This window comes from Balaenoptera ricei, chromosome 17, assembly GCF_028023285.1.
Source record: "Balaenoptera ricei isolate mBalRic1 chromosome 17, mBalRic1.hap2, whole genome shotgun sequence".
NCBI classification, from domain to species: Eukaryota; Metazoa; Chordata; class Mammalia; order Artiodactyla; family Balaenopteridae; genus Balaenoptera; species Balaenoptera ricei.
This window is the reverse complement of record NC_082655.1, coordinates 41,058,854-41,073,970: the sequence shown is the minus strand read 5'-3', so window position 1 is coordinate 41,073,970 and position 15,117 is coordinate 41,058,854. Positions and strand designations below refer to the sequence as shown.

General features: G+C 36.7%; 1 pseudogene; it reads right to left on the bottom strand.

Annotated features, from left to right (window-relative positions):
* Positions 1-5,796: 5,796 nt before the first annotated feature.
* LOC132351727 (protein Z-dependent protease inhibitor-like) lies at positions 5,797-7,168 on the bottom strand (annotated as a pseudogene).
* Between the last annotated feature and the right edge of the window lie 7,949 nt (positions 7,169-15,117).

The following is a 15,117-nucleotide window of genomic DNA, read 5'->3' as shown; positions in this document are numbered from 1 at the left end:
GTTGTTTGCAAATATTTTTGTGTTTGGTTAATCTCATCTAAAGCTTTACATCAGAAAAAAAATAACAGAGAAGAAAAACTGCATCAAAGAGAAAATAAAATTTGAACTGATTCTCTTGTACCATATTTTCTTTTGTGTCTTTCTGTGGACATAGCTTCCTCTTCCCTGGGAAAACCTTTTCACTGTTATACTTACATTCTGCAGCATTTTCCAACAAGGAAGTAATACTGGAATGAATGAATTGACTTTTTCTGAAAGTTCCAAAAAGTAAAAACTTCAAGTTCCCACACCGAATGCCAAATTAAAGTATTTCAAGTTCTCTTTCTTTGCCTTTACAACCACTGTGATGTCATTGTTTATTTTTATTTACTGCATAAACACAGGAATATGTAGTACCATGGGGTTGGAGAGGTGAACTGTGCCCAAAGTGAGCTTGAAAGATTGATTCTGAACTATTACCAACTTACTCTCAAATGTGTGTAGCTTAATCCACATGTGTTGAGAGCTGACTATATAACTAGGAGTTTTCAGAATTAACTTTATGCATAATACAATAACTACTAAAGACTAACAAAAATGTACTAATTTCAGGTTTGCATATTAATGGTAAAACTCAATGGAAACTATAATAATTGTTTAGAACTTAGACAAAAGATTTTGGGGGGAAACAGTAGCTTCTCATTGATATTATTTAGAGTTATCATCACATGGTGATAATAAAAAGCAGATCAGCTTTATTATTGTTTTTAAATTCTCTGCAGGAAATGTGCCCACAAAGTAGAGTATACTTCTCTGCCCTTCACATGCCACTCCTGGGGTTTCTTCTGATTCTAACTGTGGAAGTGACCTATGCTCCTGGCTGCCTTTGTCCTCCTGTTTCCATTCTTGACTTGCACTTCAGAGATCATGCTTATCCCCATTTCTTTGATTTCATGAGGAAATGGTGGGAAAGGAGAAAGAAGATCAAGTTGTCGAGGTAGGTAAGGCAGTCACACCATAGCACCTTCCGTCCTTCTACTCTTCTCCTCTGTACCAACTAAAGAAGATGTGATGATTAGGTGAGTTAATACAAGTCAAGTATCTAGAACTACATCTAGTACATAGTGCTCAATAGATGCTTGCCATTACTTGGAGGTAACCAGAATGAGAGGCAGGCTGGCAGGTCCTGGAATGGCAGCATAATTAGAGTTAGACCCTTCCTTATACCTTCTCCTCACAGGACTTTTTTGGGTGTTACAAGACTGAGCCTTCAGCAGAAGTTACTTTTTCTACCATGTCTAAGGAGTCATAACATTCTGTGTGTGAATACGAGGCATTTTGGAGGGGAGACATTGCAAGCCTTCACATTGGACATTCTTATCCTGAAGGTGGTGTCATCTCTGGACTTGGGTCATGAGTCACTAAGGTTTCTCTTTAGGAACCTCCATCATCAACACATAGTCACAGAGCCCAACTTGAAAATAAGGCCTGTGCTTCTTTCAGTTTTGCCCAGGTAGATGGGTGTTCCATAGAGGGCAATAAAATCATGTCCCCCAAAGAGAATTTCCTAATGTGTATAGAGGCTATTTGCTCATTTAAAAAAATTGAGGTCTAATTTATATACAAAGAGAGCATAGGTATTAAGTATTTATTTCAATGAGTTTTGAAAAGTCTATAAACTCTTCTATCTACTGCTCAAAGCAAGAAATTGAATATTTCCATCATGGCAGAAAGTTCCCTCATTATTTGTTCATTTTAGAACTTGAATCCAGGTCTTCAGACCTTGGCTATTGTACAAGGAGTCTAGGGCAGAAGGGAGATGGTAGGACTGGGTCTGGTAGGAGGAGTAGTGGGGTGATATGGTATCTTAGCCCACAGAAGAACACTGAAGACTCCCTGACAGGTAGGTTCATGAATGGCCCTTGTAATCAAGGGGAAGAGTTTACTCCAAAAAGAAAACTCAGCTGAACTGAAAAGATTAAGAAATAAAAATGTTAATTAGGTGCAGAATTTTCACTGGTGTTGAAGAAATATTTTCATAGTCTCTTGTTAGAATAGGTAGTTTGAACTCTGAGTCTTCCAGATTATGTAAAGAAAGAGTATGTAAATATCATTACTTCTTTATCCCTGACTTGTGTATAGAACTCTGGACCTAAGTTCCCGGAAGCAAGGATTTGGGGTCTACCAACAGACCAAAGGTGCAGAAGCAGCTTTTGAGTAGAACGGGGGCTCCTTTAATGACACTTGTTACCCACTGAAAAGCTCATGACCTTGGAACATTTGCAGTTCACACTGATTATGATAAATCCTTATTGCCAAACTATTTAATGAGATACTGATTCAAGGGAAAACCTTTGAAAACCACACTGCTTGCCATGTATCAGTGAACTTCTGCTCAGCACCTTCTCTTTCATGTCTTTTTAAAAACATGCTGATGTTATACAGCTGTGAAATTGTGTAATCTGCATTTATGCAACCTTTGTTACTTGAATATGAACTGAGAGAATGTTCTATTTTGCCAAAAACTTTCAGCTCACTTAAATGCATTGAAATAGCACCACATTATTAACACCTTACGTGCTATGAGAAACTTGATGTTCAGCAGCCCAAAGGTTAAGCCTGCAGTGTTGGACTCTTGTATGTGAGTCTGTGTGAATGAGTGTGTGTGTGTGTGTATAGTAACTAATCATTTATTTTAACAGGGTGCTCCCTTGAGAGTGAGGCAGGCACTCTATATTTAATAACACTTTTAAGGAGAGGAGTCAGTGTGAGCATGTTAAGTTGCTCCTTTGGTTTACCAGAAGGCTTATTAAATCATTAACTGGAGGGAATTCTGACTGGGTAAGTTACAGTGGGCTGACAAGAAGGTGTGGGCTAGAGGGTACTACTCCTGGCGACCTTGTTTCAATTCAAAGTTAATTATGGAAGTAGTTTCAAAAATCTAGAATTAATTGTACTGAAAGAGAAGAGAAAACACAGGGTTGGGTTTCCATCCAAGGTATCATCCCTGGAGAGCTCCCTCACTATGTCAGACCAATATCAAGTCCCAAGTTTAACAAAGCAGTTAGAGAAATTAAACAGGGATTCTGCCACAATGTACTCCCATATCCTGGGAAAGATTTGCAGTCATCACATTTTATCCACTAACTGGAAGAGGAAGAAAAGTACCATGTTGCCTCCAAAGTCAGCCACTTGGGACAGGCAGATGTATGCACAGGGCTGGACTGGGTGTTAAAGATGGGAGGACTTGGTGTGTAATATAGGACAACTCATTTTATCCCCAAATTTAAAAATTCCATGTTATGCTCTTTCCATGGACATGAGAATGAAATGATTCTCATTCAGGAGTGGTTTTCACAGGTCATATAGAGAATAAGTATGCAGGGCCAGCTGGAAGCAACACTGAAAGGTTAAATGTGTTTTCAGGCATGATAAGGATGCCTCAAAGAGAGAGGCAGAGCTCTGATGTTAGGATTTTAGACTACTTTGAAGTTAAGTTTCTATTGTTTGAGGCTCTTCATTTCCACTTGGGTGCTTTTTCTGCAATTAGAGGGTTCTAACACCAGATGGCACCTTTGTTATAATCATAAGATCTGAAGAGCTGGACTTATCCAATATGTGAGTGTGTGTGAGTCAGTGAGTGTGTGTATGTGGTATAAATATGTGTATAAGTATATATGTGTGTGTAAAAGTATAAATGTATTTATACATATTATTAACTGTATATTTACATGTGTATATGTAAATCTTGACTGTCTAGAATCAAAGCCAAGCTCTGTTACCTACGTGCTTTGATTTTGGGCAAAAACAAAACAAAACAAAACAAAAAAAAAACCTGCCTATGCCTCAGTTTCCTCATTTGTAAAGTGAGGTTAATATAGTGCCTATTTTATGGTGTTGCTGTGAGTTAACTAATTTAATGAGTTAATCATATTTTTATTTTATATTTAAACACTTAGAATAGTGCCTGGTATATAGTAAGTGTCTGGTGTGTAAGTGTTAACTCTTATTATTATATAATTTATTCAAAATTTGATCTGTGACTGTCCCTTCATCAATAATTCCACCTCTCCCCTGTTGTGGGACAGCCATATGGTGTGGGGAAGGATTTAACCTACCACCAGCTACAAGTGAGGGGCCTGACTTGTGTAATTTAATCAGATGGTCCCTTTTGCCATAGTGACTGGTCCAGGTTATGCAAACACAAGTCTATCAGTATATGGCATTTTCCCAAACACTGGAATTTGTGCAGGTACAAGAAGGGGTGTTCGGTCAGAATGGCCATCATCAAAAAATCTACAAACAATAAATGCTGGAGAGGGTGTGGAGAAAAGGGAACCCTCTTGCACTGTTGGTGGGAATGTAAATTGATACAGCCACTATGGAGAACAGTACGGAGGTTCCTTAAAAAACTCCAAATAGAACTACCATACGACCCAGCAATCCCACTACTGGGCATATACCCTGAGAAAACCATAATTCAAAAAGAGTCATGTACCACAATGTTCATTGCAGCTCTATTTACAATAGCCAGGACATGGAAGCAATCTAAGTGCCCATCAACAGATGAATGGATAAAGAAGATGTGGCACATATATACAATGGAATATTACTCAGCCATAAAAAGAAATGAAATTGAGTTATTTGTAGTGAGGTGGATGGACCTAGAGTCTGTCCTACAGAGTGAAGTAAGTCAGAAAGAGAAAAACAAATACCGTATGCTAACACATATATATGGAATCTAAAAAAAAAAAAAAATGGTCATGAAGAACCTAGGGGCAAGACAAGAATAAAGACACAGACCTACTAGAAAATGGACTTGAGGATACGGGGAGGGGGAATGGTAAGCTGGGACAAAGTGAGAGAGTTGCATGGACATATATACACTACCAAACGTAAAATAGATAGCTAGTGGGAAGCAGCCACATAGCACAGGGAGATCAGCTCGGTGCTTTGTGACCACCTAGAGGGGTGGGATTTGGAGGGTGGGAGGGAGGGAGATGCAAGAGGGCAGAGATATGGGGACATATGTATATATATAACTGATTCACTTTGTTATAAAGCAGAAACTAACACAGCATTGTAAAGCAATTATACTCCAATAAAGATGTTAAAAAAGAAAAAAAAAGAAGGGGTGTTGACCTACATTAGATCAACAAAATGTGGGTGAAGTTTTCTTGGGGGAAATAAGTTCTCCTCTGATGTACGGATGCAAACCCTAGAACCACTGCAGTTCTTGCTACCACAATGGAAAGTAAACTGAAAATGCTGCTAATATCACAGGAGGAAGAACAGCAAGGCCAAAAGGCCTGTCCTTGAGGACATCATAGAGCAGTTGGAGCAAACCAGTACTAAGGTTTGTCCTGCCTCTGAGACCAATAAATCGCCTTCATTTGAGTTGCTCATTCTGATAGAGTCCTACTAGATACAAGATCACAATAGGTATTTTTATTAAAGTAACTGAGCAAGGCCATTATTAGTAATTACTATTCCTGTATAATGATTCCTTATATGAAAAGAGGAAAGTAAGGCAAAATTAAAAAAAATTAGAACCTTGTCGCCACACTTGTCTCTTCTCACTAATCCTTAGCTTCTATATATGATTCTCGCTTTTTCCCCTCCTTTTACTTTATTTTTTTCTCCTTAAAATAAGTTTGAATTTAATACGCAGATTTATCTCAGAACGACTCAAACTAGCATTTGAGGACAAGGGGGGACACTCTCTCTTTTCGACACCCAGTGCCACTGTCCTGTGTAGGTTCAAACACCTCGGATTCAACATTTGCTATAGTTCTAAATACTCACGCATGTCATAGGTCACAGGAGAGTTGGATTCACCATCCTGCCCAGAAATAGCAGCATTCTAGAGGTTTCTTCACAGATCATGAAATGAAATGGTCGGTCCACTTTGATGATGGGAGGCATGGAATAAGCAGTGATTTCTGACAGGTTTCCCACCACTGCTTCAGTTCCTTACTAACCTCAATCATTGCTCTTTGTAAAACCTTGGTTATTTTAATATTTCTCACAGTAACTGAGAGTTCACTCAGGTCAGCCCACGGTGAGAAGATTCTGCTGATTCCCATCTCCTTCAGCAGTTCATGTACCTCATCCTTTTTTAGAAGATAAAGACTCTTTTTTTAAATTATATATATATATATATATATATATATATATATATATATATTTATTTATTTGGTTGCACTGGGTCTTAGTTGTGGCAGGCGGGCTTCTTAGTTGCAGCTCGCTGGCTCCTTAGTTGTGGCATGCGAACTCTTAGTTGCTGCAGGCGGGATCTAGTTCCCTGACCAGGGATTGAACCCGGGAACCTGCATTGGGAGCACGGAATCTTAACCATTGTGCCACCAGGGAAGTCCCTAAAGACTTTTTATGATCATAAATTCAATACAATTGTCAGATATTATTAAGAATACTTAATAGTATCCACTGTTAAATTATTCTCTCACAAATGTCATATTTCACTATAGTTTGTTTGAATCATGGTCTAGATAAAGACGACACATTGCAAATGGCAGATATATTTCTTAAGGCTTTTTCAATATGTAGACCACTCCCACTTCCTTTTTTCCCTTATAACTAATTTGTCAAAGAAATGGATTATTTTTCTCTTGCAAATTATTCCCCACCACCTGGATTGTGCTGATCGCCTTTCCATGCTGTGTTTTACGTATTCCTCAGTCCCTGTAGATGTACCTCATACTTCTGATCTAATTTGAACTTTGGAAAGAAAACTTCCATTTTTCTGGTTTTCATGTTTTGGGGATGTGTGTTCACCGGATCTGTGGTCAGGTAGTCTTCAAGGGCAAGATGGTCACCCATCTTCTCCATGAGGACCACCAGCATGGTGGCATTTCCTCAGTAAGGCAGTTTGAGGATGTGGCAACGAAAATTCTTATCAACTGTGGAGGCAAACTTGCCTGCCCAGTACATCATGGGCACCTTGACTTCTTTGTACTTGTCCAGGTGGAAAATTTTCACCTTGATGAGAACAGGGTCAAAAGGGGTCAGTCACTTCCCTCTTGGAGAATTTGAAGAAGGTCTCTTTGACACCAAAGTCCTCGTGGATGAGGGCAAAGCTCCCCTGGGCCAGGCCCAGCTCCCAGTTGTGGGAGAGGCTGTCTCTGAGATGCTTCCTCAGAGACCATATGCCTCTGTTCTCTGCACTCATCTAGTTAATTCTGCATTGGAATATCTAACATGGCTCTGTGGGTGAGTTTATAATTAAAATCCCTGGTGCTGTACATCCCCATAATCCTGGCCATAGTTTGTTTCTTAGTCCTCTCCTCTTCTACCTAGAATAAACTTCTCTTCTAGCTAGAATAAACTTCTAGAAGGCTAGAGGGAGTGAAGAAAGGCTTAGTGAGTCTTCCCTAAAGAAAGACATAGTTTTTCCCCAATAAAAAAACTAGTAGTTTTACTAGCTAATAGTTGTTAAAGTAAAAACAAAACAAAACCATAAAGATACTGTGATTAAATCAGTGGAAAAAATTGGGTTTAATAAAAGTAAATATGATTTTTTAACTGCAATACCTTTCAAACGTTTAAGATGCAAAGCATTTTATTAGTTAGGATAAATACCTAAAGTGTTGTAATAGGAAAAAATACTGAAATCTCAGTGGCTTAACATTATAAGATATATTTCTGGCTCATGATGTGGTCCAACAGTAGAGCTCTTGATTAGGTGGCTGCCTCCAAAAGGTAATTCATAAAGCCACTCACTGTCCATCAATTTCATCATCCTCAACGAAGAGGTCCTCAAATCACCCCAGATTTATTCCATTCCAGACATTTGGAAGGAGCAAAGAGCAAGGAAGATGGTGCATGGGAGGTTTTATGGGCCAATCCAGAGAGTAGAACACATGACTTCTACCCAGAAAGCACATCCAATTGTCTGGAACCCAGCACATGGCCACACCTAACTGCAAATGAATGCTGGGAAATGTGATCTGGAGAACAAGGAGATGGATTTTCATGAACATGCAATAGTCTCTGCCATACACATGTTTTAACCCTTTAAGAGAGACCTATGGTATAAAGCTTTTCTCAAACTTACTTATCTAAAGAACTCCCTCCCACTCATCACTCTAGCATCTATCCACTTAAGTATTCCATGGAACACACTTAGAGAAATACTTATGTTATGTTCCCTTGGACCCTCCTCTGAAAGAGTTGCTGCTGGGTTTCTTGCCTTCTAACCATGTTGTAGACACAGAAAAAGAAATGCTGCAGTTACAGATGTCTGTAGATCCTGACTCTTTGAGGATTATATTTTCAAATCAAAAGATGGTTTGTTTTCTTAGCTATTTTATACTTTATTTTCTGTTTCAAAAGACCTTACTTGTGTTATTTTCCTAGCTCTTAGAAGCAGAGTTTGACCCAACCAGCAACATTTCCCCCCATGCAGCTATGCCCCAGGAGGATTATAACTCCATTTAATTAGAAACTGTGAAGCTTCCATTGGCTTAATTGCCTTCCCTATATTTAAAATTGATAACTGACAAGGACCTACTGTATAGTACAGGGAACTCTGGTCAATATTATGTAATAATCTAAATGGGAAAAGAAGTTGAAAAAGAATAGATTCATGTATATGTATAGCTGAATCACTTTGCTGTACACCTGAAACCAACACAACATTGTTAATCAACTATACTCCAATATAAAATAAAAAGTTTAAAAAAATTGCCTTCCCCTCTCTCCCCGTGACCTCCCATAATTCCCAGTGCCTTCCAGAATCTTCCAGGGCCTTCTCTCTTTACTAGCGTTTCCTTTCCCATGACAGATGATTATTTCAAACTTTATTTATCTCTTCAATTAACAACTCATCACCATGAAGACAGAAATGACTGATAAGCTTCATATTATTATTCTCTGTAGTATTTACATTTTAGCATGGGACAAAACATGAAAGGAGGATAATAATCTTCTAATGGTGGAATTTCAGGTACCAGTAACAGACACTGGAAAGATGTTTTGAGAAAGGCAGCATTGCTAGAGTTTTCAGAACATACAGGTTAGGTAACTACCTGCTAGACTCATTTATGAAGTTAGTCCTTGACCAAAGGTGGCCTGGTATTTCTTCCAGGGAAGACAGATCAACCCTTAATTTGACACTCATGCCATTTCTCTGCACATATTGACTTTATTACAGGAGGTCAGAATTTTCTTCCTAGACAAATTTATGAGATGTTACTTCCCATTACAACGATTACAAAAAATTTGACAAGTTTAATTTCCTTACCTGTTTTATTCCACTTTGGCCTCAAAGCTAATTTATCAAAAGGTAGGAATATTCTTAGATTACTACCCTGAATAAAAATATGACCCCAGATTTTCTCTTCTCTTTCCAATGCATCTATTCTAGATATTCAGATATATTTGTACCTGAATATTTGGGATATAACAGGAAATAAATTATTTCACATATCTAATGAATTGCCAATCAAAGTCTCCTTTTATCAATAAAAATGAATATTTTGGCAAATAAGCATTAAATTTTACATTGTCAAGTGGAGAAGTCACTTGTTATTCTGTAGACTCCATTTCAGTGGAGGAAGTTATTTTTTAGAAGTGTTTTCCTGTGGAGGGTTGCATTTGATTAATTTATTCCAGAAATTTTGCCAAGGAAAATTACAAAAATGAGGTCAAAATTTGTACATGAATTTTTGGAAAGCAACATTTTATAAAAAGTTTTGGTTTATTTTAAAAAATGAAACAGAATTTTGATTTCATGATTGGCATACTCTGAGTAGAGTAAGTGAGGAAAGTTTTTTTTTTTTCATATCTATACTACTTGATGCTGTATATGTTTATTTGAAGAAAAATTAAATTTGAGATCAAATTCAAGATAATTGATTTATAGTAAATATACACTTAAAAAAATCAAATCATGTTTAACATATTATTTAATCTTAGAGAAAATGAGAGCTGTGGCAAAAAGACCGCTAATAGGTGGAGATTCAGAGTATGCATTTTTCTATTTCTTGCCATTGTAAGAGCTATTTATTTTTAAATTGTATAATTTAAAAACTTAATTTACCCCCGTATTTAGCAAATGGGTTTCATATCAGTTCAACTGGAAGTTTTCTTCCTATAGTTGCCTAGAGCTATTTATTTTTGAATACAGCTCCTGAGTAGTGAATTGCAAAAATAAAAAGAACAAACTTTTTCCATTTAATTCATGGACAATGGAAGCTTCAAACCCAGAAGTGACCATCACCATAATGTATTGTGGTTTTATGGTTTTTTTTTTTTTACAAATTTATTTATTTTATTTATTTATTTTTGGATGCATTGGGTCTTTGTTGCTGTGCATGGGCTTTCTCTAGTCTTCGTGAGCAGGGGCTACTCTTCATTGTGGTGCGCGGGCTTCTCATTGCGGTGGCTTCTCTTGTTGCAGAGCACAGGGCTCTAGGCACATGGGCTTCAGTAGTTGTGGCTCGTGGGCTCAGTAGTTGTGGCTTATGGGCTCTAGAGCACAGGCTCAGTAGCTGTGGCACACGGGCTTAGCTGCTCCGTGGCATGTGGGATCTTCCCGGACCAGGGCTAGAACCCGTGCCCCCTGCACTAGCAGGCAAATTCTTAACCATTGCACCACCAGGGAAGCCCAATGTATTGTGGTTTTAATAGCAAAGTATCTAGGATTCTGCAATCCGATTTTTAGGAAAAGCAGCAAGTGTCTATACTTTACTGTTGAATACCCTCCTCTTTCCTAATACCTCCAGCTATAGATTTTCAGTGAGTACACAGATCCATTCAAAAACCAGGGATGATAATCATAGAAGACTCATTATATATTTATTTATTTATTTATTTATGGCTGTGTTGGGTCTTCGTTTCTGTGTGAGGGCTTTCTCTAGTTGCGGCAAGCGGGGGCCACTCTTCATCGCGGTGCGCGGGCCTCTCACTATCGCGGCCTCTCTTGTTGCGGAGCATAAGCTCCAGACGCGCAGGCTCAGTAGTTGTGGCTCACGGGCCTAGTTGCTCCGTGGCATGTGGGATCTTCCCAGACCAGGGCTTGAACCCGTGTCCCCTGCATTGGCAGGCAGATTCTCAACCACTGCGCCACCAGGGAAGCCCGACTCATTATATTTTTAAAAATAACATGGATGCAAGACTTTTGGTAAATAATATCATTTAAAAAAAAATAATAAAACAAATTAAATTAGACTCCCAATTTCCTGCCTGAATAACATTCTCTGTGCAGGTATACATGCATATAGCAACCTTGATGCCACCAGAATCTTGAATTTACATCTACTTTTCTATGTTTCACAGAACTTCTGTCCAGCATATAGATTACCTAACAACTGTCATGTTGGTGAGAGTTAGATTTTCCTACCATAATTTATTCATTTTTTAAAAAGCCATGGCATCAAGAGTTAAAAGCTTACTGTGAAACCTATGAAAATACATTTGTTCATCTGGGCCCATGTTGACCCCTCTCTGCTTCCCTTGGACTCGTCTGAATCTTGGTGAGCTTAAGGTGAGAGTGAGACACATCAACTCAACATAGAGTTGGGGTGTGCTGAAGGTTGCATAACTCTAATTTTAAAAAGCCACTGTGTTTTTATGGCAGGATTCTGGAGGGCTGCACTGATTCCCTAATGAATGTTGACAGGGCTATTAAAGCTGTGAAACATCGCTTGAATATGGCATTGAATGAAAAAACTAGCTTAGCCGTGCTGTTCTTGGGTGTTAGCTGATTAAACTAAGCCACAGGGAAAACCATCTTCAGACTATGCATTCATTTTCTCAACTGTTTTTTTTGTTTCTCAGCAGCTACTTAACAAGGTTGGTTAGCTAGGTTTCTTTATAGTGGCTTTAGATTATCTATGACATAAAGGGTGAACCATTATGTCCATGACTCCTTTTGTTGCCCCAAGACATCTGGTGTGCTGCACAAAAGAGACCCCCCTCTCCTGCTTTTTTGAGCCATAACTTTGACTAGTGTGTGTGTGTTTATATTTCTGTAGAGGAAGGCTTGACTTTGGCCAAATCCACTTCAACTCTGATCCCACCCTTTATTTTCCATGGGTCTTTAACCTCTCTGAGACTCAGTTTTCCTCAAATATCAAGAGGGCATGATGATACTTTGCAAGTTTATTATGGGAATTAGAGATCATGTAAAGTGCCTAACATGATTCTTGGCATAGATTAGGCGCCCAATAAAAAGTAGCTCTTATTATTGTTATTGAAACAATCTAGTGAGAAAAAAATGTGTGAGTTATTGCCTTTTTTGTTACATAGAGAAGAATTTGGGAGAGAGGAACAAAATGGTGTTTCCACAAATGGAAATGAAATGAAATCTCGACACTTGCTTGGAACTAAATTTTAGGCCTTTGGTGAGAATTGGCATACCTCTTTGAAGAGTTAATTTAGGTAGATTTAAGTAATTTGACTTTTATAGTACTTTTGAAAAAATTCCTAAGGGAAGTTGGATGAGATTCTTTCAGTAATTACACAAAATGGGTGAGTATCTGGGAGATATTTAAACCAAGAACAGATAATATGAAAATGAGAACACATCGCAATAGGTGAGATGTAGGTTAGAGCTAAAGCATCACATGACTTTTCTAATAAGGTGTTGAAATACCAAATTGGAAACTGAGAGAGACTCCAAATATTCTATTCTGATATTTTACATCTGCAAGTGGGAGTGTAATTTGCTGGTAGATAATAAAATTCTTAAAAACTTTAAGCTTCTAAATCAGCAATTTCATTTCCATTTCTCCATTCTAAGAGAAAATACAAAATTCAGAAAATTGCTCTAGGCATAAAGATGTTCACGATAGTATTAGCTATATAAAAATGTGGAAACAATTTAAATGTCTGAAAATATGGAAATGATTAAAACAATTAGGCTAAATATCATGTATATAAGTATTGTATAAGCAAGCTATTGTGAGAAGTTTAATGGGGAAATGTTTCTACAAAGGGAAAATATATATAAGATTATATATAAATTATTATTTTAACTATATAACACAGTTATTGAAAAAAACACTGGAAGGAAATATTTATTTGAACCATGTAAAGTTAGTTTTGACCTATAGAAGGACTATTTTGAATGGTTTAACCTAATACATGAATATTTTGGGGAAGTGGTAAAATTTTCAGCAATATTCTCTTTCTATGAAGTTTTTGTAATTCTCTGTTTTACAGAAACATATTTTTATTATAAGGAATTTTTAATAGAAAATGACTTAGTCATCTAAAAAAGGAACTGTTCTAATTTAGGCAAAATTTAAAAAGAATAAATTAGGTTTCCATTTCTGGAAGTTTTACAAACTTGATATTCTGCAAAGCCTTACACTACAGAATAATCCCAGATACTATATAAAGTGTTTGGAAAAACTATTCATTACATGGTTGAGCTGGCAACAGAGTAAGGAAATCCCCAGCACTCAAACATGAAGCAAAAGCATAAATCCTGGGAGAAAAGTCCATGACTGCTTTCTGGGCACCTGTGGATTTCTGGTGATCCAGAGATTATGTTTTAATGGCCTCATAGGTAGCAGGGAACAAATATTGGTGTCCATATAATGTAAGGAGTCACATAAAACACCTGCATGTGAAGCCAAGACCCTACCTAACAAAAAGGGCCACATCTTCAGTGAACAGTGAACTAGAGGTAAATCCTAATTTACATGGGAAATTTGCTTATTTTATCTTAAAACAAAATTATTAGAAAATAATAGGTTTAAAGGTGGATTCCATAAGCAGGTATAAATCTTATGTGGGTGAAAGAACTCTCAACTTCATGCCTCTAAGAATTCATTCAGATAAAAGTATATCAGATAAACAACTCAACAGTTAAACATTACAAAACAGATGTGGGAACAAGAAACATGGCTGAGAATCAGCAGAAATACCCAATAGTTGAAACAAATAAACAAATATCAAACATACAAAGACTTATGATATTCAAATATTCAAATATATAATAGAAAAAGAGCATATTTTATAAGTTTAAAGGAACATAAAACAGTACTGAAAGTATGAGTTTAGAGACTCTCAGTGTTGATAAGGCACATTTGAAGAAGAAATTATAGACTTGAAAAGCATAATTGAAATAAACTCAGTTAGTTTTAAAAGCAGATTCCATACAACTCAAGAGAAGGACTGAATTATAGGATGACCCTACAGAAATGACCAGATGCATACCAATGTCAAAGATACGGTAACCATGAAGGAGACATCAAAAATCATGGATCATAAAATGAAAGCAAATATCCAACATACATGTAATCAGGGTTACAGAAGGAGTGGCCATGAAAATGAAAAATGGATAATATTCTAAGAGATAACAGTGAAAAATTTCCAAAACTGATAAAAGACACACATCCTATGATTTAGGAATCACTAAGTTCCAAGCAGGAAAGATGCAAACATTATATCTATATCTATATCTATATCTATATCTATATATCTAGTTACATTGCAGTGAAGCTGCAAAATAACAAAGGAAAAGAAATTTAATGAGTAGTCAGAGAGAAAAAGCAGATTAGAAACAAATAACAATTAAAGACAAAAATGAAAAATAGCATATAGTGTTATACTGTTTTCAAAGTCTGAGAGAAAATAAATGTAAACACACAGCAAAACTGTCTTTTAAGAATGTGAGTATAATGAAGACATTCTCGGAAAACAAAAAACTGTTTACCATCAAATATGGTGTTTATTACCATCAGTAGAGTAACTACTGAAGAATACACTTCAAGAAGAATGAAAATGATCCCAGAGGGAAGGTCTGAGAAGGAAGAAAGAGAGGATAGTGAAGAAAGGAGTGAACATGTGGGTAAATCTAGATAAATATTTATTGTATAAAACAATATTTAAAACAACAATGACAATAATAATGTTTCATTTGTGGAATATGAAAACAATTTTGAATACAAGTAAAATATTTCCTGATAATAGCATGTAAGTTGGAACAACTAATATTAAAGCATTTTAGACTTTAATATGTTTATATGTTAAAATTTCTAAACAGCTACTGAAATAATAGAAATACAGTGTAAACTTCCAAATGAATAAAGGTTAAAAAAAGAAAAATAACAAAAACCTTAAGCAATCCAAAAGATGACAATGAAAAATATAAACAAAAAAATCAGG